General features: G+C 43.4%; 1 protein-coding gene and 1 pseudogene across 1 annotated transcript in view; both read left to right on the top strand.

Annotated features, from left to right (window-relative positions):
- ADTRP (androgen dependent TFPI regulating protein) overlaps window positions 1–24,600 on the top strand; it is a 134,424-nt gene that overhangs the window by 36,645 nt on the left and 73,179 nt on the right. The window lies entirely within an intron of this gene.
- LOC134930535 (5S ribosomal RNA) lies at window positions 3,272–3,390 on the top strand (annotated as a pseudogene).

Raw genomic sequence — 24,600 nt, 5'->3', positions numbered from 1 at the left:
TTCCGAGTCAAGAGGGAAAATCCGAGCCTGGCTCGGATCCGGACTCGGAAGGCAAAGTCCGGTAGGGTTCGGTTCTCTGAGAACCGAACCCGCTCATCTCTAGTTTTAAATCATTTAGACTATGGGAATGTAGTGGCTATAAAATCACTTTTACTCTTGTACATCTTATGCACTGGGCGCCAGTATCTTCCACTTCATTGTTTATTTATAACTCATAAAAGGACAGCACATGCTGCAAAAGGCATGTGGTCCCACAAGGAAGGGGCGTGGCCACACAATAATACTTCTAGTTCAAATTATGCCATACAGTAGCACAATCTTATTCACGTAGCCCCATGATTCATATTACACCCCATAGTAGTGTCCCTTATACGTGTTATGCCACACAGTAGTGATCCTTATACAAATTATGCTACACAATAGTACCTCTTATACACAATGCCAACAGTAGTGCCCCGTATACATGTTACACTACACAGTAGTACTACATATACACAATGCCCACAGTAGATGCCTTAATGGCATGAGGGGAGAGAGATAGAGATATCGAGATGGGAAGAGAGGAAGGCATGAGGAGAGAAAGACATGGGGGGAGAAAGAGATTTGTGGGGGAGAGAGAGAGATGAAGACAGAGATAGAGACATGGAGATATATATATATATATATATATATGAGCAGCAGAATGAGACTGGGCAGAAGAGCTGACTGGGAGAGCACTTACGTGGAGGTCTCTGGGAGAATGCACGTTGTCTCTCCGGCCAGGGGATGTGCAGTGGTTCGGGCAGGGTCCCATTCCATCAAACACCTCAATGCAGCAGCAGCTGGTGGACTGCACACTGAAGAGCTGCTCTTCATGCTGCCGGCACCACTTCATGTCATACAGTTTGAAAGGCGCGGGCTGCGACCGCCGACAGCAAAAGTGCACATCAGCAGGGTAGCAGAGCTGGTAGAGTGCTTTTAATAAATCTTTTAATATTAGAGCATAGATGCAGTGGAGGAACTCTCGTAGGCAATAGAAGCATTGGCCCCTGTGCACCAGCCGGCAGGGGTAAACAAGGGGCACAGATAAAGCTATCTATAACTGCTGCCTGTGCCCTATATATGTAATACACTTAAGAAAAGAAAAGAGTATGTACAGTACAGCTGCTCAGAATATGACTATAATATTATAACCAACAGAATGAAGTATGGATTTGTATCCGGATTACGATGTCATTAGAAATCTTGAAAAATATATACATTTCTTATACTTAAAAGGATACAAAGGTCCAGCAGTTTGCTGCATTGTGAGAAACTAGTTTGTATCGACTATAAATTGGGAAATAAAAGCAGTGATTTGAAACTCACAGGTTCCATGTAAATGTACATATCATTTTCACTTCAGTCTCTTTTATTCCTTTGTATTAAATCAAGTCTGCCTCAAATTGAAGTTTTTCAATGTATTTTAATGTAGTGTACTTGAGTTTATTTTTTATATAAATATCTATTTATATAAGACAAGTGGGAATGGATTTTCTACAGCTAAATCTTTGTATTGTGACATTTATAAAATCCATTTAAGTGAATAAGTGCTTCACTACAAATGACTTTTATGGAACAATTTAGTGCGGATGTATATAACCAGGAAGTGAAACAGCAAAGATCATTGGTATATTTTATTTCAATAGGCAAACGCCTAATCATAGGCATTCCTATAATGGATGCAGTGTGTGCGGTATACAAGGGGCCCTGGGTCCAGGGGGGCCCATGCACCCATATATTATACTTACCCCCCTGGAGTCCCGCAATGGCTGCCCTGCTGTGCGGGCACAAATCACTCGGAAAATGACCGCCAATATTTCTGAGTGATTTGCGCATGTGTACTAGCGGTATCCCCGGGTACAAGGCGCACACGGCATGTTCTCGGAGACCTGTGGATGCCAGAGAGGAGGGGACCTGCGATGGAGGCTGCACACGGGTCCCCTTCTCTCTTAAAATGCCCCTGCGCCTAATGGTGTTAATTTACAAAGAGAAAGAAAATTGGTAGCATAGCTTGCCTCCTTTACAAATAAGCTTACAACATGCATATATTTTGGTACTGCTTTGCCTAAATCCTGTGCACTTCTCTATACCCTCAAAAACAATACAAGTGACTGACACATGATTAGAAACTATTACTTAAATTTCTCCTGCAGGGTCCACAGGGTATCCACAGGATACACTGGGATATAGTGGAGCGACAGCGAATTTGCACCAATCGGTCAAAGCTTTTCGGCCTCCCAGCATGCAACGGTCCATATATCCTTGCCTCCTGGCTCAGGCAAACCAGTTTTTTGTTTGGTGCTGCAGGAGCCGGACCATGGTCAGTGGGCTGCTGTTTTTTATTAGCAGGCATAAGCTTTCTTATTTTATTTTTATAGTCTTACTATTTTTTCTAAGTGATCTTTCTAAAAAGCGTCTTATACGTACCTTAGAAAGAGTCGCTCCAACAACTCTCCGCCGGGTTGCAACAACGCTTACCCACAAGTACAGTGCTTTATCAACGGGCGTCTGTGTTGGATATACTAGCAGGTCCAGCAGACGTTACCAGGCTGTGGCCTGAGCATGGGGAGAAGGTAAGGCATCGATTCCACTTAGACGGAACTCTATGGTTTTCTAAAGACCATTTTTTTCTTTTTGTCTGAGACAATCATTAGACCAGCCTTGGCTTGAGCTCAGATAGCGTAAGTCCTGGGCTGATTAAGTGAAAAGGGATTTTTCAATGGCATCTAGAAAGCAAAAATTCCATATGGCATATCAAACAGGCAGCGACAAGCGGACCTGGATATGGGTACAATTGCTTCTCAGACAGCAGCTGCAGCAGTAGCTTGCAGAGCGGGTATGTACATGGTATAGTGGACTCAGAATCCAGGAAGGTTATAGAGCCTTATCCTTGTTACTGGAAATATTCTTTTGGCAAAGAATTAACAGTATTTGAAATCATACTCCAGGAAAGTGCAGTTTCTTTTCACACAAATATTCAAGCCTAGTTTCCAGCTTTCCGGTCCTTTAGAAAGCAAGGAAATGCAAAAGGATAAAAGGCAAGCAGTCCAATCCATTAAGTCTGGTAGGACTAAAAGGTATTGGGCTACCGGAGGACTGGGTTTCAAATCTGAAAATAAGCCATCAGCTGATGGTAAGGGTCTCAACCTGGGGCAACCCAGGGGGAGAGGCTGATTTCTTCAGTTTGCACAGAGCTGGTAGCAGTCTACTACAGATGTCTGGGTGCAAAAAAGCGGTATCTCACGGTATGATCTACAGCCACACCACACTGGACATGCCAAATCTTATCTGATCTTGGAAGCTAAGCAGTGTTGGTCCTGGTTAGTACTTGGATGGTAAACCTCCTTGTAATACCAAGTGTTGTAGGTGTTTTCAAGAAACATCCTCATTAAAAATTGTACCAGCCTGTCTTCAGTGGAAACGAAGAATAGGGCTTTGCAAGAGGCAGTTCAGGTGCCTTAGTCAGGAGTGATAATTCAGTTCCTTCTGCACCTTAAGGACAAGGTTTGATTCCAACCTGTTTCTAGTCCAGAAGCCAAATGGGTCATTACGGCCCATATTCAATCTCAAAGTACTGAACAAGTACTTGTGGGTGCCTCTGGTTTCTTATGGAGACTTTACGTTCCATTTTTTCTGACATAGAGCAGGAGGATTTAGGGCACTCCAGAATATTCAGGATGCCTATCCACATGTTCCTATAGCACTGGTCCATCAGCGCTATGTTAGGTGCTATTCTCCAGCCTCAATTTCAGGCCCTACCACTGGGCTGACCACAGCTCCCAGAGTAGTCACCAAAATTATGGTAGTGATGGCATCTTATCTCTGTTAGCAAGAGATAAGTTTTTTTAAAAACCCATTCCTCGACGACTTAATAATCCTGGCACAGTCTCAGGAATTGTTCACGTTCATCTGTAACAGACAACAGCTTGTTACAGAGATATGGTTGGATCATAAATCGAGCAAAGTTTTCTCTGGTTCCGTTACATCGGATGACTCACTTGGGGGCTGTGTTGGAATTGTGTATTCAGAGAGTAATTTACATCTGAACAAAATATCCAAAATTCACTTAAGGATTCAGGATTTGCTACACAGTCAAACGGTATCCATTTACACTGTAATGAGTGTGATGGGTTTTGATGTGTAGACATTGGACATGATGGAGTATACTTAGTTCCATTAGATACATCTGCAATGTCTGATCATTTCCAAGTATAAATGTTTTTCAACAGACAGTAACAGTGCAGATTATAGTCTTCCTCTGGAAGTTATGAGGTCAATAGCTTGATGGCTATTGGACAGCCTATCCTGGACAAAGGAAGGCTCCTTTGACTATCAGATGGCAACTCTGACATTGGATGCCAGCCTGTGGGGCTGGGGTGAAGTGTCAGGAAGGAGTTGCTTTCAGAGGCAGTGGACCAAGGAAGAAAGGTTGCCTGCCAATAAATATATTGGAACCTCGGGCCATATATATGGCATTTATTCAGGCAAAGAATATCCTTCTGAGGAATCCAGATCGAATCTGCTCAGACATGCAATGCAGTAGTGTACTTCATCCATCAGGGAGGATCTCGCAGCCAAAATATAATGAAGAAGGTAAGTCATACTTTAAGGTGGACTGAACTTCGTTATCCATCCTTGTCCGCAGTACTCATTCAGGCAGTCCTAAAATGGGAAGCAGATTTTCTCAGTCAACTCGCCATTCAGGTAAATGTATGGACTTACACGCCAAGGTCTTAAAAACTCTGGTAGACAATGGCTCTCATTCCGAGTTGTTCGCTCGCAAGCTGCTTTTAGCAGCATTGCACACGCTAAGCCGCCGCCTACTGAGAGTGAATCTTAGCTTAGCAAAATTGCGAACGAAAGATTCTCAAAATTGCGAATAGAAATTTCTAAGCAGTTTCTGAGTAGCTCGACACTTACTCTGCCACTGCGATCAGTTCAGTCAGTTTCGTTCCTGGTTTGACGTCACAAACACACCCAGCGTTCGCCCAGACACACCCCCATTTCTCCAGCCACTCCCGCGTTTTTCCCAGAAACTGCAGCGTTTTTTCACACACACCCATAAAACGGCCAGTTTCCGCCCAGAAACACCCACTTCCTGTCAATCACACAACGATCACCAGAACGAAGAAAAAACCTCGTAATGCCGTGAGTAAAATACCAAACTTCTTAGCAAATTTACTTGGCGCAGTCGCAGTGCGAACATTGCGCATGCGCAATTAGCGGAAAATCTCTGCGATGCAAAGAAAATTACCGAGCGAACAACTCGGAATGAGGGCCCATGGGGGTTACCAGAGATACATCTCATGTTATCCTGTCAGAATGACATATGTTTCGCATACGGATCAGGAACAAATCCCAGAGCAATCTTGTTGATTCCTTGTCAACTTTCATCTAGTTCATGTGTTCCACCAATCGCCTTGTGATACAGGGTGATACAAAAGATAAGACACGGTAAGGGTGCCGTGATAGTAATAGCTCCAGCTTGACCCAGAAGATGTTGGTACACAGATCTGCAGAGGATGGATGCTCTATTTCTTTTTTTTAATTCAATACTTTTTTATTAGTTTTCTGTTTAACATTAAACATAGTACAAAAAAAAAACAACACAACCCACATTGGATCCCCAGCCCAGGGAATGCGCAGATTCCCCTGTCCATTAGGGACCAATTATCATAGTTATCATAGGAAACCGGTGCAGGCCTAAATTCCGAAACATAAGTTGTAAGTTAGAATCAATATTGCATGCTAACAAGGCGCGTATAGCTCAATGAAAGCTGTACACAGATATCTATGGCAGCGCAACATATATTTGAGCTAATTTCATAGCTAAAGCAATGGCATGGGAACGGGAATGGCTGACCGTGGGCGCAGGGGATAACACAGAGAAAAAGAGACAGTGTACCCAATGCAGATCAAAAGTCACACACCCATTCTAATCCCCCGCAGCATATCTAGACGCCCCGGGTTCCAGAGAGCGGGGACTCAAGCCATCGACCCCACAAGTCCTGATATTTTTTCTCCGCTTTTCTAGCTAGGTATACATATTTCTCGTGAGAGGCCGTATCATTTACAAGGGAGACCCAGGATCGCAGTGTGGGTGCATCCTTGGCTAACCAAAGCCTGGCGATACACACCTTGGCCAGGCCACACAAACTAATTACATATCGTTTGGCAGGGGGGTCCAGGGCATCCTCCTCCACAGCAGATAACACACATGTCGTCGGGGAGCATACAGACGAGGGAATACCCGTTGACACCAGGGCGTCAATAACACCCGACCAGAATACGGCAACCTTGGGGCATAGCCAGATAATGTGCCAAAAGTCCGCATCCAGACTATCGCACTTAGGACATCCAGAGGAGTGGGTACCCCCTATATGTCGCAAGCGCACCGGCGTCATATATACTCTGTGTATTATAAACAGTTGAATTTGCTGATATCTAGTGGTGGTAGTGGATAATCGTGGGGAACACAGAGCACCCTCCCAGATCTCATCAGAGATGGCACCCAAGTCAGATTCCCATTTGTTCATGAGAATGGACAACGGGTCAGAGTAGTGAGAGCGAAGCATGCTTGCATAAATGTTGGACACCAGATGTCCGCTTCCCAGGGACTGCAGGAGAGACTTGACCGGGGAGTCGGCAATCATTGGAGGTGATTCGGGAAATTGTGCGTTAAGCGCATGTCTCAGCTGCAGGTAGCGGTAGAAGTGAGAAGAGGGTATATTGTAATCCTGTTGAAGCTGCAGGAAGGACCTCAGTATACCATCGTTATATACGTGGCCCAGGGACGTCACACCCCACCTCCCCCACACCGCCCCAGTCCGCAGCGAGGCCAACTCTGGGAAGCCAAGGGCATTGTCCAGAGGAGTATCCGGGTCAATACCCTGGCCTAATAGGATAACATGTACCTGTTTCCATATGAGGACGGCCTGTCTTATTATAGGGATCTTGGACAAGTTAGGGTTCCCACAAAGAAGCATCTGTAATGGAGATCCGGCAGGGTATATCTGGAAAAGCAATTGGGACTGCAAAGTGAGAGCATCCGGGGCGTTCACCCACTCCCATATATGTGCCAACTGCGCGGCATAGTAGTAAACTTGAAATATAGGGAGAGCTAAGCCTCCCAACACTTTCGGCCTAGACAGAACGTCTAGTCTCAGCCTCGCTCTCCTGCTGGCCCATATTAAAGAAGAAAGCAAACTGTCAATCTGTCGAAATGTCTTCAGGTTAATATATATAGGGGATTGCTGGAGAACATAAAGGAGTTTGGGCAAGTATACCATCTTTACCAAACTGACCCTGCCAGTAACAGTCAGGGGCAGAGACCCCCAAACCCTAACCTTCGAGCGGAGATACCCCATCAGCGGCCTGACATTAAGGGAAACATAGGTACAAGGGTTATTCGATACCCATACCCCCAGGTATTTGAAGGAGTCTACCCATTTAAGGGGGGTTTGAATCACCGGGGCCTCAGAAACCGGGCCTCTAAGTGGAGTGATGGTGGATTTATCCCAGTTAATTTTGAGCCCGGAGAAACGTCCATAGTCAGTTATCAAGTCAAGGAGTTTAGGTAAGGAGGAAACAGAATCGTCCACAAAGAGCAACAGGTCATCAGCGTATAACGCTATCCTGTCTTCCCTGGCGCCAACCCTAATACCCACAATATCCTGAGTTGCCCTAATCAAACATGCCAGTGGCTCAATAGCAATAGCAAACAGAGTCGGGGACAGAGGGCAGCCCTGCCTCGTTCCCCTGGATAGGGGGAAGGAGTCCGAAACAAACCCGTTCACCGAGACTCTGGCCATGGGCTGAAAATATAACAATTTAACATAATTGATAAAGTAGGGGCCCACACCAAACCTACTCATAGCCTCCCAGAGGAAGGCCCACTCCACCGAATCAAAGGCCTTTGCGGCATCTAAGGAGGCTATAACGGCAGAGCAGTCCTCCTCCCGAGAAGCCTGAAAATGAGTAAACAGGCGCCTCAAATTCACAGCAGTGGACTTGCCAGGCATGAAGCCTGTTTGGTCTGGGTGAATAATTTGGGAGACGACCCGGCCAAGTCTGGAAGCCAGAACCTTGGCCAGGATTTTAATATCCGTGGGCAACAGGGAAATAGGACGGTAGGATTCAACCTTCCTGGGGTCTTTATCCGGCTTGGGAATCACTATAATCAAAGCCTCCGCCATAGACGGGGGAAGCGCACTTTGGGCAAGAATTTCGCTGAACAACTCAAGCAACTGAGGGGCAAAGAATTTTATATATTTCTTATACAGTTCCGACGGGATGCCATCAAGGCCAGGGGCCTTACCATCGGGGGAGGCAGAGATCGCAGTCTCAATCTCCTCCACCGACAAAGGAGCATCTAGAAGGGCCCTGGCCTCACTGGAGATGGAAGGCAAGTGGACCCCATCCAAGTAGTCACATTCTCTAGTGGGGAACAGGTCAACTGAGAACTATATAATGCCTGATAATAAGAGACAAATTCCGCCACGATCTGGGGGGTGCGGTCCAGCACCGACCCAGCTGAATCCAAAATCTCCACAACAGTACGAGAGGAACGGTCACCCCTTGCAAGATTGGCCAAATAAGAACCTGGTCTATCCCCCGTAGCATACTGGACATGCGAGGAGAAGAGAAGTCTGTGCTGGGTTTTCCCCCACAGATAGTCATTCCATTCATCCTGCGCATGAAGCCACACCAATTTAGAAGCATCCAAGCCATCTCGCGCATACGTCACTTCTGAAGCGGCCACCCGAGCCTCCAATTCAGACTCGTGTTTTCTATAGGAGGATTTAAGTGGATGCTCTATTTCTACTCCTTCAACAGCCAGATCTACCATCTCAGGGTCCTCGTTATCACAAACACCTGCAGGGACTGTCTTTGGCGAAGTGACTCTCGAGACCTCCATATTGAAGACAAGAGGACTCTCACAACAGGTAATTCTGATTTTACTCAGAGCAAGGAAAATGTCCTCAGCTTGCATATAGCACCAAATATGGCAAGCCTATGTTCAATGTTGTAGGGATCAAAATTTTGACCCTTGATTTTTCAGAGTTTCCAGAGTCTTAGCATCCTTTAGGGAGGAATGCATAAAGGTTTATGGCTGACTTCCTTGAGAGTACGAGTGTCAGCATTGACTGTATGGTTCCAAAGGAAAATTGTTAACCTACAGAATGTGCGCACTTTATTCCAGGGAATGTTACACATTCAACCTCCTTTTTCAGTGCCTTGGGATTTAAGTTAGTCCTAAAGGTTGTCCCATTTGAACCACTTGAAAGATTGGATCTTAAATGGTTGACAGCTAAAGTTTTCTTTCTACTGACTTTGCTTCAGTTGGAAAAATTTCAGATGTAGGGTCATTGTTATGTCATCCTCCATTTCTGAATTTTTATCCAGATAGAGCAGTTCTTCAAACCAAATCTGGGTATCTTCCTAAGATGGTTTCTAAATTCCATCTTAATGAAGAAATTGTAGTCTCGGTCTTCTAGGGGCCGGACTTTGCTGCTGGAGATGCATTGTTGGACATAGTCCATGCCTTAAGGACCTACATGGATCATACCAGTGCCATCAGAAAGACAGGTACTCTCTTCATTCTCTAGGAATTTCACAAGAGAGGATGGCCTGCTGATAAACAGACACTGGTGAACTGGCTTCGGATGAAAATCTCAGAAGCATCTTCTCAAGCTGATCTACCTGTTTCCGGCTAATGTCTCTACTTGTAAGGTAGGTCATTATGGGCAGCACAATGTGCTGTTTTAGCAGAATAGATATGTTAGGTAGACGCATGTTCTCCATTTACACATTCATTAGACATTATGCCTTGATACCTTTTGCCTCTCAGGACGCTAAATTCGGGCAAAGGATTCTCCTGTGTAATCAGGAGCGTCCCCACCACTAAATTGCTTTGGGACATCCCAATGTATCCTGTGGATACCCTGCAGGAGAAATATACGTTATGGTAAGAACTTACCATTGATAACAGTATTTCTCCTAAGTCCATAGGTTCCAAAGGGATCCCACCCTGATGCACCTGCTTTGAGGATCCTTTTAGTCACTAACCTCTTCCCTCTTGTACGGAAGGGTGTGCATGATTATATTATTTAAAGGACACAATAGGTAAAGTGAGATAATCCCTGTGCCCTCCAAAGCAGCTGCAGTAGGTGTAAACAAGTATGTGCCACCTATCACATACAACAGCTAAGGTACAACAAAAATATATATTTAACACCCTCCACGGCGCTTAGATAAATGTAACTAATGACACAATGCAAGTTTATGACGTATATCAACAATAAAAAAGACCATACAATGAAACGCGTTGGTCTGGAGTTAAAGAGACCTAGTGACAACACAGCCCACTGTTGCAGTGATCTATATGGTGAGAAATCCTGGTTTTATTTTATTTTAATTTTTTATTCATTTTTGTCTTAACCATTAGGCTACTGCATTCCAACCACCACAGTGGGTCTGGAAGTCCAGGTGGAATAGTTTTATATTATGAATTTACATTATACATTTTTATGGACATTTCTTATGATTTTTTAATGTTTTGTTTTTTTTTTTTCGATTTGGAATAAATTACATGGAAAACTTTTGACAATGGTCCATGTTTGTGCTTAATATCGAGTGAAATCTCATATGAATCGGATGATGATGGTCATACTGTGAAAGAAACCTTTATACGCATAGAACGAGTATATCCAAGTAAGCACACAAGTGAGTGTTTTCATACAATCCTTTGGTGTTATTTATCCACTTGAGTGATATCCACATATGAAAATCTAAGATACCTTTATGAATATATCACCACTTACCCACATGTAAGCATACATGTGAGCTACTTACCATTCTCTTTGAACATGAAGGGAGAATCTATAGATTTAAAATTGCATGCCCCATTGATTGAGAGACGTTACCCCTAAATAGAAAATATGTGCTGGTGTTGTATTATTTCTTTGTGGTGTAACGACAAGCAAAAACAAGAGACAACAGAGAACGGCGGAGGAATAAAAAGAAACCTTTATATGTATTGAATCACTCCAGCATACAGCATGTAAGCATACATGTTAGCAGTCTTTGTATTAACAACATTTGAGTAAAGACGCTTTTAGGGTCTGATTGGACATGAGTATGAAAGAAACCATTATGTGCATTTCATCACCTTAGGTTATGTAAGCAAAGTGTGAGCATCAATATACTATTATACACCAAGGTGAACCCATAAACTTTGGACTGAGATTCTCACCACCCATATTTTGAAGGGATTGCCATCCTCTTGGTTCATCGAATTTTATATATGTAATCTCCACTTGGATTATTACTGAAACACTTTCCATCTTTCTCTCCCCTTTTTTCACTGCATGTGAGAACGCAAACACTACGTACACATTGACAAAGACCCGTTTTGGACTTTTACATTCATATTTCATAAGTATATAATATTGTTGATATATGTCATAAAATTGCATTGTGTTATTAGTTACATTTATCTAAGCGCCACGGAGGGTGTTATTTTTTTATTATATAATTTGTTTAATATTTTTTCCTCCCTCCATTTAAATGTCCCTCCCAAAATGGCTACCGCCTCTTCTAGTATCCATCCAAGCTGTCTTCTCTCAGGTGGTGGCCATTTTGGGAGGGACTCTATCACAGTATTCTATGCGGCCGGTCAGATCTTGTGATTGCATGACTGTCCGGTCCCTAAAAATGGCGCTGCATTGAATGAACTGACTTTTTGGAAAGGTGGCATCCTGAGCTACTAAAAGTCACTGAGCCCTTTAGTGTAACCCATTCTACTGCTATTTTTTGACTATTGAACTTGCATAGTTGCATGCTGTGGATGACCAAACTCCATAGACTTTTGGACATGTAGGGGTCTATTTACTAAGTCTTCAATGGAGATAAAGTCGATGGAGATAAAGTACCAGCCAATCATTATAGATCATTTGAAGTCCAGCTAAATTCTGTAAATTATCTCCACAAAATAATTATAATCAGTGGGCAATTTCTTGATTGAGCCAAAGAGAAATAAATTAAGTGAAGAGAAACTTTAAATATGGCATTAATGGAGATGGAAAGGTCATCAGTTTAAAAGAAAATGTTTTTTTATCTCGTATATGATAAGTGAATTCCATAATAATAAATTAAAAAGGTGGTTTAGGTCTGAATATCTATGGTATTTGCCTTTCCATATAGTTCAATAGTCTTTGCACTTAATAGGAATAGGAGCACTAGTTGTGTTAAATACGTAAAGAAACAAAGATAAAATCATAATTTTCAAACTATTAATGTGATGGCCATTAATTTGAAAGGCAAATTTCTTGCTTCAAAATAGTGGGTAGTTATGAGCAAAAATACATGTGCACTCCAAGAAACAGTTTTGTGAGGTAGAGCAGTGGCTATATTACTCTTAATTAGAGATGTGCACCGAAAAATTTTCGGGTTTTGGTTTTGGATTCGGTTCCGCAGCCGTGTTTTGGATTCGGACGCGTTTTGCCAAAACTTCCCTGAAAATTTTTTGACGGATCCGGGTGTGTTTTGGATTCGGGTGGTTTTAAAAAAGACAAACCTCAAAACAGCTTAAATCATAGAATTTGGGGGTAATTTTGATCCCATAGTATTATTAACCTCAATAACCATAATTTCCACTCATTTCCAGTCTATCTGAACACCTCACACCTCACAATATTATTTTTAGTCCTAAAATTTGCACCAAGGTCGCTGGATGACTAAGCTAAGCGAACCAAGTGGGCGGCACAAACACCTGGAAAAGATGCTTTGAATAAACTACCGTGCGCCACAGGAGCAGCCTTCTGGTCTCAAAACTGGAAAAGATGAGAGTGCCACCAAACACTCTATATAGATACAGTCACAAAGAATTCCCAATTGAGTCCGTAGGCGCTCATACAAAAAAAGAAAAGAAGAAAACAACCATAGTGTACTCTATTTTTCACATATGATGTGTTACAGTAAACATAAATAGTTGCTCGTACCCCACAAAATGGTCTACAATTTTACAAGTAGACAATCACACTTATCATGGGAGCTGGATATCACCAGTTAGGACTCTCTTCTTTCATGATCTCATTGCAAATTGGATCCATACCATAAAAAAGAGAAAAATTCTCCAATAGTGCAACACCGTTTTATTACTTTAAAACCAAATAAAATATAGGGGATAAGAAATGGTCTCTCACCAATGGAAATGGTCTACCATAAAAGCAGACAAAAACAGCATGGATTAGATGTCAAACACAGGCGTCCCTGGAACCAGCTGTCCAAATCGCATGAAAAGATATCCACAACGTCTCCCCTCCTACAGTCCTCCTGTCGACGCGTTTCAACGCGTATTGTGTCTTGATAAAGACACAATACGTGTTGAAACGCGTCGGCAGGAGGACTGTAGGAGGGGAGACGTTGTGGATATCTTTTCATGCAATTGAGAGAGATTGGTGAGAGACCATTTCTTATCCCCTACATTTTATTTGGTTTTAAAGTAATAAAACGGTGTTGCACTATTGGAGAATTTTTCTCTTTTTTATGGTATGGATCCAATTTGCAAGGAGATCATGAAAGAAGAGAGTCCTAACTGGTGATATCCAGCTCCCATGATAAGTGTGATTGTCTACTTGTAAAATTGTAGACCATTTTGTGGGGTATGAGCAACTATTTGTTTACTGTAACACATCATATGTGAAAAATAGAGTACACTATGGTTGTTTTCTTCTTTTCTTTTTTTGTATGAGCGCCTATGGACTCAATTGGGAATTCTTTGTGACGGCACAAACACCTGGCCCATCTAAGAGTGGCACTGCAGTGTCAGAAAGGATGGCACTTTAAAAAATTAGCCCCAAACATCACATGATGCAGAGATAAATATAAAAAAAGAGGTGCAAGATGGAATTGTCCTTGGGCCCTCCCACCCACCCTTATGTTGTATAAACAGGACATGCACTCTTTAACAAACCCATCATTTCAGCAACAGGGTCTGTCACACGACTGTGGCTGAAATGACTGGTTGGTTTGGGCCCCCACCAAAAAAGAAGCAATCAATCTCTCCTTGCACAAACTGGCTCTACAGAGACAAGATGTCCACCTCCTCCTCATCGTCCGATTCATCACCCCTTTCACTGTGTACATCCCCCTCCTCACAGAGTATTAATTCGTCCCCACTGGAATCCACCATCTCAGGTCCCTGTGTACTTTCTGGAGGCAATTGCTGGTGAATGTCTCCACGGACGAATTGATTATAATTCATTTTGATGAACATCATCTTCTCCACATTTTCTGGAAGTAACCTCGTACGCCGATTGCTGACAATGTGAGCGGCTGCACTAAACACTCTTTTGGAGTACACACTAAAGGGGGGGCAACTTAGGTAAACTAAAGCCAGTTTGTGCAAGGGCTTCCAAATTGCCTCTTTTTCCTGCCAGTATACGTACGGACTGTCTGACGTGCCTACTTGGATGCTGTCACTTATATAATCCTCCACCATTCTTTCAGTGGTGACAGAATCATATGCAGTGACACTAGACGACATGTCAGTAATTGTTGGCAGGTCCATCAGTCCGGACCAGATGTCAGCACTCGCTCCAGACTGCCCTGCATCACTGCCAGCGGGTGGGCTCGGAATTCTTAGCCTTTTCCTCGCAGCCCCAGTTGCGGGAGAATGTGAAGGAGGAGCTGTTGACGGGTCACGTTCCGCTTGAGTTGACAAGTGTCTCACCAGCAGGTCTTTGAACATGTGCAGACTTGTGTCTGCCGGAAAGAGAGATACAACGTAGGCTTTAAATCTAGGATCGAGCACGGTGGCCAAAATGTAGTGCTCTGATTTCAACAGATTGACCACCCGTGAATCCTGGTTAAGCGTATGAAAGGCTCCATCCACAAGTCCCACATGCCTAGCGGAATCGCTCCATTTTAGCGCCTCCTTCAGTCTCTCCAGCTGCTTCTGCAAAAGCCTGATGAGGGGAATGACCTGACTCAGGCTGGCAGTGTCTGAACTGACTTCACATGTGGCAAGTTCAAAGGGTTGCAGAACCTTGCACAATGTTGAAATCATTCTCCACTGCACTTGAGTCAGGTGCATTCCCCATCCTTTGCCTATATCGTAGGCAGATGTATAGGCTTGAATGGCCTTTTGCTGCTCCTCCATCCTCTGAAGCATATAGAGGGTTGAATTCCACCTCATTACCACCTCTTGCTTCAGATGATGGCGGGGCAGGTTCAGGAGTGTTTGCTGGTGCTCCAGTCTTTGGAACACGGTGGCTGAATGCCGAAAGTGGCTCGCAATTCTTTGGGCCACCGACAGCATCTCTTGCACGCCCCTGTCGTTTTTTAAATAATTCTGCACCACCAAATTTAATGTATGTGCAAAACATGGGACGAGCTGGAATTTGCCCACATGTAATGCACGCACAATATTGGTGGCGTTGTCCGATGTCACAAATCCCCAGGAAAGTCCAATTGGGGTAAGCCATTTTGCGATGATGTTCCTCAGTTTCCGTAAGAGGTTGTGAGCTGTGTGCCTCTTATGGAAAGCGGTGATACAAAGGGTAGCCTGCCTAGGAACGAGTTGGCATTTGCGAGATGCTGCTACTGATGCCGCCGCTGCTGTTCTTGTTGCGGGAGGCAATACATCTACCCAGTGGGCTGTCACAGTCATATAGTCCTGAGTTTGCCCTGCTCCACTTGTCCACATGTCCGTGGTTAAGTGGACATTGGGTATAACTGCATTTTTTAGGACACTGGTGACTCTTTTTCTGACGTCTGTGTACATTCTCGGTATCGCCTGCCTAGAGAAGTGGAACCTAGATGCTATTTGGTACCGGGGACACACTACCTCAAGCAATACTCTCATTCCCTGTGAATTAACGGTGGATACCGGACACACGTTTAACACCAACACAGCTGCCAAGGCCTGAGTTACCCGCTTTGCAGCAGGATAACTGCTGTGATATTTCATCTTCCTCGCAAAGGACTGTTGGACAGTCAATTGCTTACTGGAAGTAGTACAAGTGGTCTTCCGACTTCCCCTCTGGGATGACAATCGACTCCCAGCAGCAACAACAGCAGCGCCAGCAGCAGTAGGCGTTACACTCAAGGATCCATCGGAGGAATCCCAGTTAGTAGAGGACTCGTCAGACTTGCCAGTGACATGGCCTGCAGGACTATTTGCGTTCCTGTCTAAGGAGTAAATTGACAGTGAGAGAGTTCGTGGTGTGGTTTGCAGGAGCTTGGGTACAAGAGGAAGGGATTTAGTTGTCAGTGGACTGATTCCGCTGTCACCCAAAGTTTTTGAACTTGTCAATGACTTCTGATGAATGCGCTCCAGGTGACGTATAAGGGAGGATGTTCCTAGGTGGTTAACGTCCTTACCCCTACTTATTACAGCTTGACAAAGGCAACACACGGCTTGACACCTGTTGTCCGCATTTCTGTTAAAATAATTCCACACTGAAGAGGTGATTTTTTTTGTAATTTGACCAGGCATGTCAATGGCCATATTCAACCCACAGACAACAGGTGTCTCCCCGGGTGCCTTACTTAAACAAACCACTTCACCATCAGAATCCTCCTTGTCAATTTCCTCCTCAGCGCCAGCAACACCCATATCCTCATCCTGGTGTACTTCAACAGTGACATCTTCAATTTGACTATCAGGAACTTTACTGTGGGTGCTCCTTCAAGCACTTGCAGGGGGCGTGCAAATGGTGGAAGGTGCCACCTCTTCCTGTCCAGTGTTGGGAAGGTCAGGCATCGCAACCGACACAATTGGACTCTCGTTGGGGATTTGTGATTTAGAAGAACGCACTTTTCTTTGCTGTGCTTTTGCCATCTTAACTCTTTTCAGTTTTCTAGCGGGAGGATGAGTGCTTCCATCCTCATGTGAAGCTGAACCACTAGCCATGAACATAGGCCAGGGCCTCAGCCGTTCCTTGTCACTCCGTGTCGTAAATGGCATATTGGCAAGTTTATGCTTCTCCTCAGAAGCTTTTAATTTAGATTTTTGGGTCATTTTACTGAACTTTAGTTTTTTGGATTTTACATGCTCTCTACTATGACATTGGGCATCGGCCTTGGCAGACGACGTTGATGGCATTTCATTGTCTCGGCCATGACTAGTGGCAGCAGCTTCAGCACTAGGTGGAAGTGGATCTTGATCTTTCCTTATTTTACCCTCCACATTTTTGTTCTCCATTTTTTAATGTGTGGAATTATATGCCAGTAAATATGTCAATAGCAATGGCCTACTGTACTGTACTATATGTATACTGCTGGTCACCAAAATGCTGAACTGTCCTACTATATACTGCTCACAATAATGCAGCACACTGCACAGAGATAGTATCCTTGACACAGAGCTGCAAGATACAGCAATGGCCTGCTGTACTGTACTATATGTATACTGCTGGTCACCAAAATGCTGCACTGTCCTACTATATACTGCTCACAATAATGCAGCACAGAGATAGTATACTTGACACAGAGCTGCAAGATACAGCAATGGCCTACTGTACTGTACTATATGTATACTGCTGGTCACCAAAATGCTGCACTGTCCTGCTTTATACTGCTCACAATAATGCAGCACAGAGATAGTATACTTGACACAGAGCTGCAAGATACAGCAATGGCCTACTGTACTGTACTATATGTATACTGCTGGTCACCAAAATGCTGCACTATCCTACTATATACTGCTCACAATAATGCAGCACAGAGATAGTATACTTGACACAGAGCTACAAGATACAGCAATGGCCTACTGTACTGTACTATATGTATACTGCTGGTCACCAAAATGCTGCACTGTCCTACTATATACTGCTCACAATAATGCAGCACAGAAATAGTATACTTGACACAGAGCTGCAAGATACAGCAATGGCCTACTGTACTGTACTATATGTATACTGCTGGTCACCAAAATGCTGCACTGTCCTGCTTTATACTGCTCACAATAATACAGCACAGAGATAGTATACTTGACACAGAGCTACAAGATACAGCAATGGCCTACTGTACTGTACTATATGTATACTGCTGGTCACCAAAATGCTGCACTGTCCTACTATATACTGCTCACAATAATGCAGCACAGAGATATTACACTTGACACAGAGCTGCAAGATACAGCAATGGCTTACTGTACTGTACTACAATAATTATATACTGGTGATCCTTAGTCCCCACAATGCAGCACACTGAGCACAGATATTTGCAGCACGCTGAGCACAGATATGAAGCGTTTTCAGGCAGAGAACGTAGATATTTGCAGCACACTGAGCACAGATATTTGCAGCACACTGAGCACAGATTACGGATGCTTTTCAGGGAGAGAACGCAGCCACGTTCTCTCCGTTCAATCTCCAATGCACGAGTGAAAATGGCGGCGACGCGCGGTTCTTTATATAGAATATGAATCTTGCGAGAATCCGACAGCGGGATGATGATGTTCGGGTTAACCGAGCAAGGCGGGAAGATCCGAGGCTGCCTCGGAACCGTGTAAAATAGGTGAAGTTCGGGGGGGTTCAGATCTCGGAGAACCGAACCCGCTCATCTCTACTGTTAATATGACATTATCAACTAAAATAGTTTAGATATAGCATCTGCGCAACTACACTGATTAGAGGTAACCCATGATGTCTGCCGCCTTTATGAGATAGATGGGAATCCAGGATCCACCCAGAGATAATAGAAAATACTGAATTTTCTCCTGGGAGTTGGGAGTTGGTAGCAGTTTATTAACTCATTAAAAGTGCTTTGTAGTTTCTAGTATATATAATGCGTTTCATTGGCTGAAGCCTACTTCACCAGATAGAAAACATACTAGTAAGGTGGGGTCTGATATGAAATAACTGATGCTTACAGTTGTGTCCTGCTTCATCTTACCTGTGATGCGTATGCATCGCGGTAATGTTGTGGCAAAAGTGTCTGTGAATAGGTGCGTATGTACGTAAACTCGCACCCATGCCTTATTCGCAGAGCATTGTATAATGCAACGATACTGTATGCAGCTTGGCACAGTTAGTCTTACATGTGATGCATGCACACAGTCATAGCTATGCATTGCATGTAATATGAAAGAGGACATCTGTGTGTACAGTATCTACATAAAATAAGTCTGTGCAGAGAAACCGAATCATCCCTGTCTTCTGCATTCAGTGACTTAAGGGGATGTATCTCTAGTAAACAGCAGTAATTGGGCGGTATTCAAATGATATATCACACCCAATCTCCTTTCTAAAGTGATCCATGTTATAGCGCATATCGCGTTCATAGTAATCAGGTTTAGCTGCGTAAAGGGATGGGAGCCCTCGCTACCCCGGGGATAGCGAGCTGAAATTATTATACCACACCCGTCAGCAGAAACAGAATGGTTGTGGAGGGGGTGAAAAGAATTGAATACCGGCCATCGTGTCTTTGCCTTTAAGAGTACAGTAGTTAGACGTCTTTGATGGTTTTATGGTAAGAAACCAACTGTCCCAGAAACCTTATCCAATTCCCAGGAATGTAGGACACAAATGATTCCCACTTTAACCTCTCCATTTTCTTTGGATAGGGTGGAAAAGAGTTTTAAAAAGCTCACGTTTTAGTGTGTACGTAACAGTAAAAACCTAATATCAGTCAAAACCAGATAGTCAAAACTAATTCCAACACAACGCTCTCCTCCATACTAGATGTAACTACTTTAGTCTAGTAATAACTGTTTACTGTTAGTATAAGCTAGGAGTATATGAAAAAAGCTATGGCCCAGATTTATTAAGCCTTGGAGAGTGATAAATTGCACGGTGATAAAGTACCAACCAATCAGCTCCCAACTGCCATGCTACAGGCTGTGTTTGAAAAATGATATTCAGGAGCTGATTGGTTGGTAGTTTATCATTGTGCAATTTATCACTCTCCAAGGTTTGATAAATCTGGGCCTGAGTTTTGAATTTTATTTACAGATTTACCTAGGCAAAACTAGTTGGTTGTACTAATGTTTTGAATCGAAATGCCACCTTAGTATGCAGTCTTGCAAGAAATAAAGAAGGTTGCTCTAATGATTTTTTTCAGTTTATTTCCGACTAATTATAACTCATTTGCCTAGCATCTTTTTTTAATAGTGAAACATGTATGTCAATACTGTTTTCACTAATCAGAATGGGTATTAACTAATAGGCAATATTAGTAGTCACTAAAAATCTATCAGTAAAGTGTTCGCTTTCTCCACAGACAAGACAACTTGAGGTTTAGCTGCTCGCCATCTTTCAACTCGTGAAAACTCACACCGCCTTACATATGGCCCTGTGTCTTTAATGTCCATATGGAAGTAGCAGATAGGACCTCTTAGCTATTTAGATTGTTGGTCATTTTTTAGTCTGCTGGCTTATGTTAGTCCCTGATTGCCTCAGACACATCTTTTTTTCCTGGCTTAGGGATATATTTAATAAAGTGCAGGTATATAGAAGTGGAGATGTTGCCCATAGCAACCAAAAAGATTCTACTTTAACATATCTAGCACCTTCTAGAAGATAGTGGATAGAATCTGATTGGCGCTATGGGCAACATCTCCACTTCTATACATCCGCACTGTAATAATTATACCCCTTATGAGAATTATGTCTGCGATAGATGTTGATGGTGATGTGGTCCATTTGTAATTTGTGTGCGCTCTACAGTGCTAATGGGGCCAATCTCACAGATGATGATCCCTCCATTTTTCTGCAGAATTTTGTAAGCTTTACTTTAGTTGTAGGTAGGTTTACCTACTAGGTTAGGTATAGTTGCAACACTTCAGCACAGGATTGACCCCCACCATATTCTGTTCTCAGTCTCATTATTTTAAAATTAAGAGTTATGATAAAGGATATTTGGGATAAATATCATTAACTAGCTGAATACCAGTGCTTCGCTACGGAATTGTAAGAATAATGCCAATCTTTGTCAGGCCGCACCTCTGGGCTTCCCCGGATTGATGCTGTCAAAATGCTGGTGCTGAGGAGAATAATCTGCCTCCTTCTCTGCCCCATCCCGCCTCTGATGTTGCCCTGCTCGGTGCTGTAAATGCTGGGATGACAGGCCTAGCTCTGCTTGCTGTATGTTAAATATGTTAGGTTTGCAGGCTGACTCTATGTCAGAGGGCCCTAGGTTTCCTTGCTTAGCTACAAAACTAAAGTATGCCTCTGCCCCCACCCGTGTGTGCCTCTACCCCTACCGTGTGTGCATCTGCCCTTACCCGTAGGTGCCTCTGCTCCTACCCGTATGCCTATGCTCCTACCCATGTATGCCTCTGCCTCTACCCATGTGTGCCTCTATCCTTACCTGTGGGTGGCTCTGCCCCTACCCATGTGTGCCTCCTCCCTTGTGGGTGCCTCTAACCCTACTCATGTGTGGCTCTGTGTAAATTGCTCCAGGCATACTAGAGTTATGCCGAAAAGTACTGTGGATTTTTACATGTCACCTCCTTCCCACCCCCACTCCTAGGGGTGCTACGGGTGTCTTACCTCCCACACTATATTTTTCCAGATTGTAAATCATATATGTACCAAGTTTGGTGTAAATTGCTCCAGGCATTCCAGAGTTATGCCCAAAAACTATAGATTTTTACATGTCACCCCCTTCCCACCCCTACCCCTAAGGGTTCTAGGGGTGTCTTACCCCACAGTATTTTTTACCAGATTGTAAGACATATGTGTACCAAGTTTGGTGTAAATTGCTCAAGGCATTCCAGAGTTATGCCAAAAACTATGGATTTTTACATGTCACCCCCTTCCCACCCCAACCTATAGGGGTGATAGGGGTGTCTTACCACCACAGTATTTCTTTCCAGATTCAATTGTAAGGCATATGTGTACCAAGTTTGGTGTAAATTGCTCAAGGCATTCCAGAGTTATGCCAAAAACTATGGATTTTTACATGTCACCCCCTTCCCACCCAAACTCCTAGGGGTGCTAGGGGTGTCTTACCACCACAGTATTTCTTTTCAGATTGTAAGGCATATGTGTACCAAGTTTGATGTAAATTGCTCAAGGCATTCCAGAGTTATGCTGGAACATATATACGTACATACGATTTTATATATATAGAATGATAGATTATTAAGGCACTTATAATAATAATATAGTTCATCCATCAATAACAAAAAAACTGCGTAGGTGTGTGTTGTGGGAAGCAGCCACATGAGGTGGTTTATGGATCAACTAAATTGGGTATAAATACTTATGTACAGTAAATAGGTTTTAACTTGGTACTTTACTGGAAAATACAGTATTAATTCAGGAAAGCAATCTCTTTTTAGATGTCTTTTAATTTGTAATTTTGACATTGTTTATCTCATGAATTAGACTTCTCTATAGCTGGGCAGATTTATATTTAGTAACTTCCCTGCTTAATATGAGATGATGTTACATTTGAATATATTGTCATGAAGCCTTTAATTTAATTTTTACCAATATAAGTTTTAAGATTTATTTTGTTCAAACATATTCCATAACACTGTACTATACCTCCTCTTTCCTCCCACTCACTGCTTGACCCATTCCAGTCTGGTTTCCTCTCTCTGCACTCCACTGAAACTGACCTCACAAAAGTCTGCAATGACCTCCATGCAGCCAGTTCTAAGGGCCACTGCTCTCTGTTTATTCTTCTTGACCTCTCTGCTACTTTTGACACTGTGGACCACCCTCTCCTTCTGCAAATCCTTTACTCTCTTGGTCTGCGTGATACTGCCCTCTCCTGGCTGTCCTCCTACCTCTATGATTGTTCCTTCTCTGTCTCCTCTCATGGCGCTACCTCCCCCCCACTTCCACTAACTGTTGGTGTCCCCCCAGGTTCTGTTCTTGGTCCTCTCCTTTTCTCTCTCTGTACGTCTTCTTTAGGTGAACTCATTAGTTCTTTTAACTTCCACTCTCACCTCTATGCTGATGACACTCAAATCTACCTCTCCTCCCCTGATCTCTCCACGGCTCTCCTCACTCATACCTCCAACTCTCTGCTATCTCTTCCTGGATGTCCCAGCGCTTTCTTAAACTCAACATGTCCAAGACTGAGCTGATCATGTTCCCACCCTCCCGCACAACCTCACCTCCTACAATCTCATTATTAATTGATTGCACGAATATCTCCTCTAGCCCCCAAGTACGCTGTTTTGGTGTAATCCTTGACTCCTCCCTCTCCTTCAAACCACACATTCAGCACCTCTCACAAACCTGTCAATTTCATCTCAAAAACATTTCCAGGATCAGACCCTTTCTCACCCTGGATGCCACCAGGATCATTATCCACTCACTGATTATTTCCAGACTGGATTACTGTAATCTCCTCCTAACTGGCCTTCCTGACAATTACCTCTCTCCATTCCAATCTACCCTCAATGCTGCAGCCCAGCTCATCTTCCTCACCAAACACACTTCATCTACCTCCCCTCTCCTACAAGCCATTCACTGGCTTCTCTTCCCTTTCAGAATCCAATTCAAACTTCTCACACTCACTTACAAAGCACTCATCCACTCCTCTCCCACTTACATCTCTGACCTTTTCTCCCTTTACTCTCCCACCTGTCCTCTTCGCTCTGCTAATGTACGCCGACTCTCCTGTCTTCTGATTACTTCCTCCCACCCCTATCTCCAAGATTTTTCACGTGCTGCTCCCTTACTCTGGAATTCTCTACCTCTCCCCCTCAGACTCTCTACCTCTCTACAGAACTTAACATAGAAACATAGAATTTGACGGCAGATAAGAACCACTTGGCCCATCTAGTCTGCCCCTTTTTTATTTTATCCTTTAGGCAATCTCAACCCTTTTTTAATCTTGATTCTTTGTAAGGATATTCATATGCCTGTCCCAAGCATGTTTAAATTGCCCTACAGTCTTAGCCTCTACCACCTCTGATGGGAGGCTATTCCACTTATCCACTACCCTTTCTGTGAAGTAATTTTTCCTTAAATTTCCCCTGAACCTCCCCCCCTCCAGTCTCAATGTATGCCCTCGAGTTCTAATACTTCTTTTCCTTTGAAGAATGTTTCCCTCCTGAACTTTGTTAAGACCCTTTATATATTTGAAAGTTTCTATCATGTCTCCCCTTTTCCTTCTCTCCTCCAAACTATACATGTTAAGATCTTTTAGCCTTTCCGGGTAAGTTTTGTGATGTAGGCCATGCACCATTTTAGTTGCCCTTCTTTGTACACTCTCTAATGTATTTATATCCTTCTGGAGATAGGGTCTCCAGAACTGGACACAGTATTCCAGATGGGGCCTTACCAATGACCTATACAGTGGCATTATCACTTCTTTTTTCCTGCTACTGATTCCTCTCCCTATGCAACCAAGCATCTGACTTGCCTTTCTCATTGCTTTGTTGCATTGCTTTCCTGCCTTCAAGTCACTTGAAATAGTGACTCCTAAATCTCTTTCCTCCTCAGTAGTTTCCATTATAGTACCCTTGATACTATACTTAGCCTTTGGGTTTTTGAGACCCAAGTGCATGATTTTGCATTTTTTAGCATTAAACTGTAGTTGCCACGTTCTTGACCATTTCTCAAGCCTACCTAGGTCATCAATCATTTGTTTGACCCCTCCCGGTGT

The sequence above is a fragment of the Pseudophryne corroboree genome, chromosome 5 (genome assembly GCF_028390025.1).
Source record: "Pseudophryne corroboree isolate aPseCor3 chromosome 5, aPseCor3.hap2, whole genome shotgun sequence".
Lineage (NCBI taxonomy): Eukaryota > Metazoa > Chordata > Amphibia > Anura > Myobatrachidae > Pseudophryne > Pseudophryne corroboree.
Note: the sequence above shows the minus strand (reverse complement) of the source record. Positions and strands in the feature narration are given on the sequence as shown.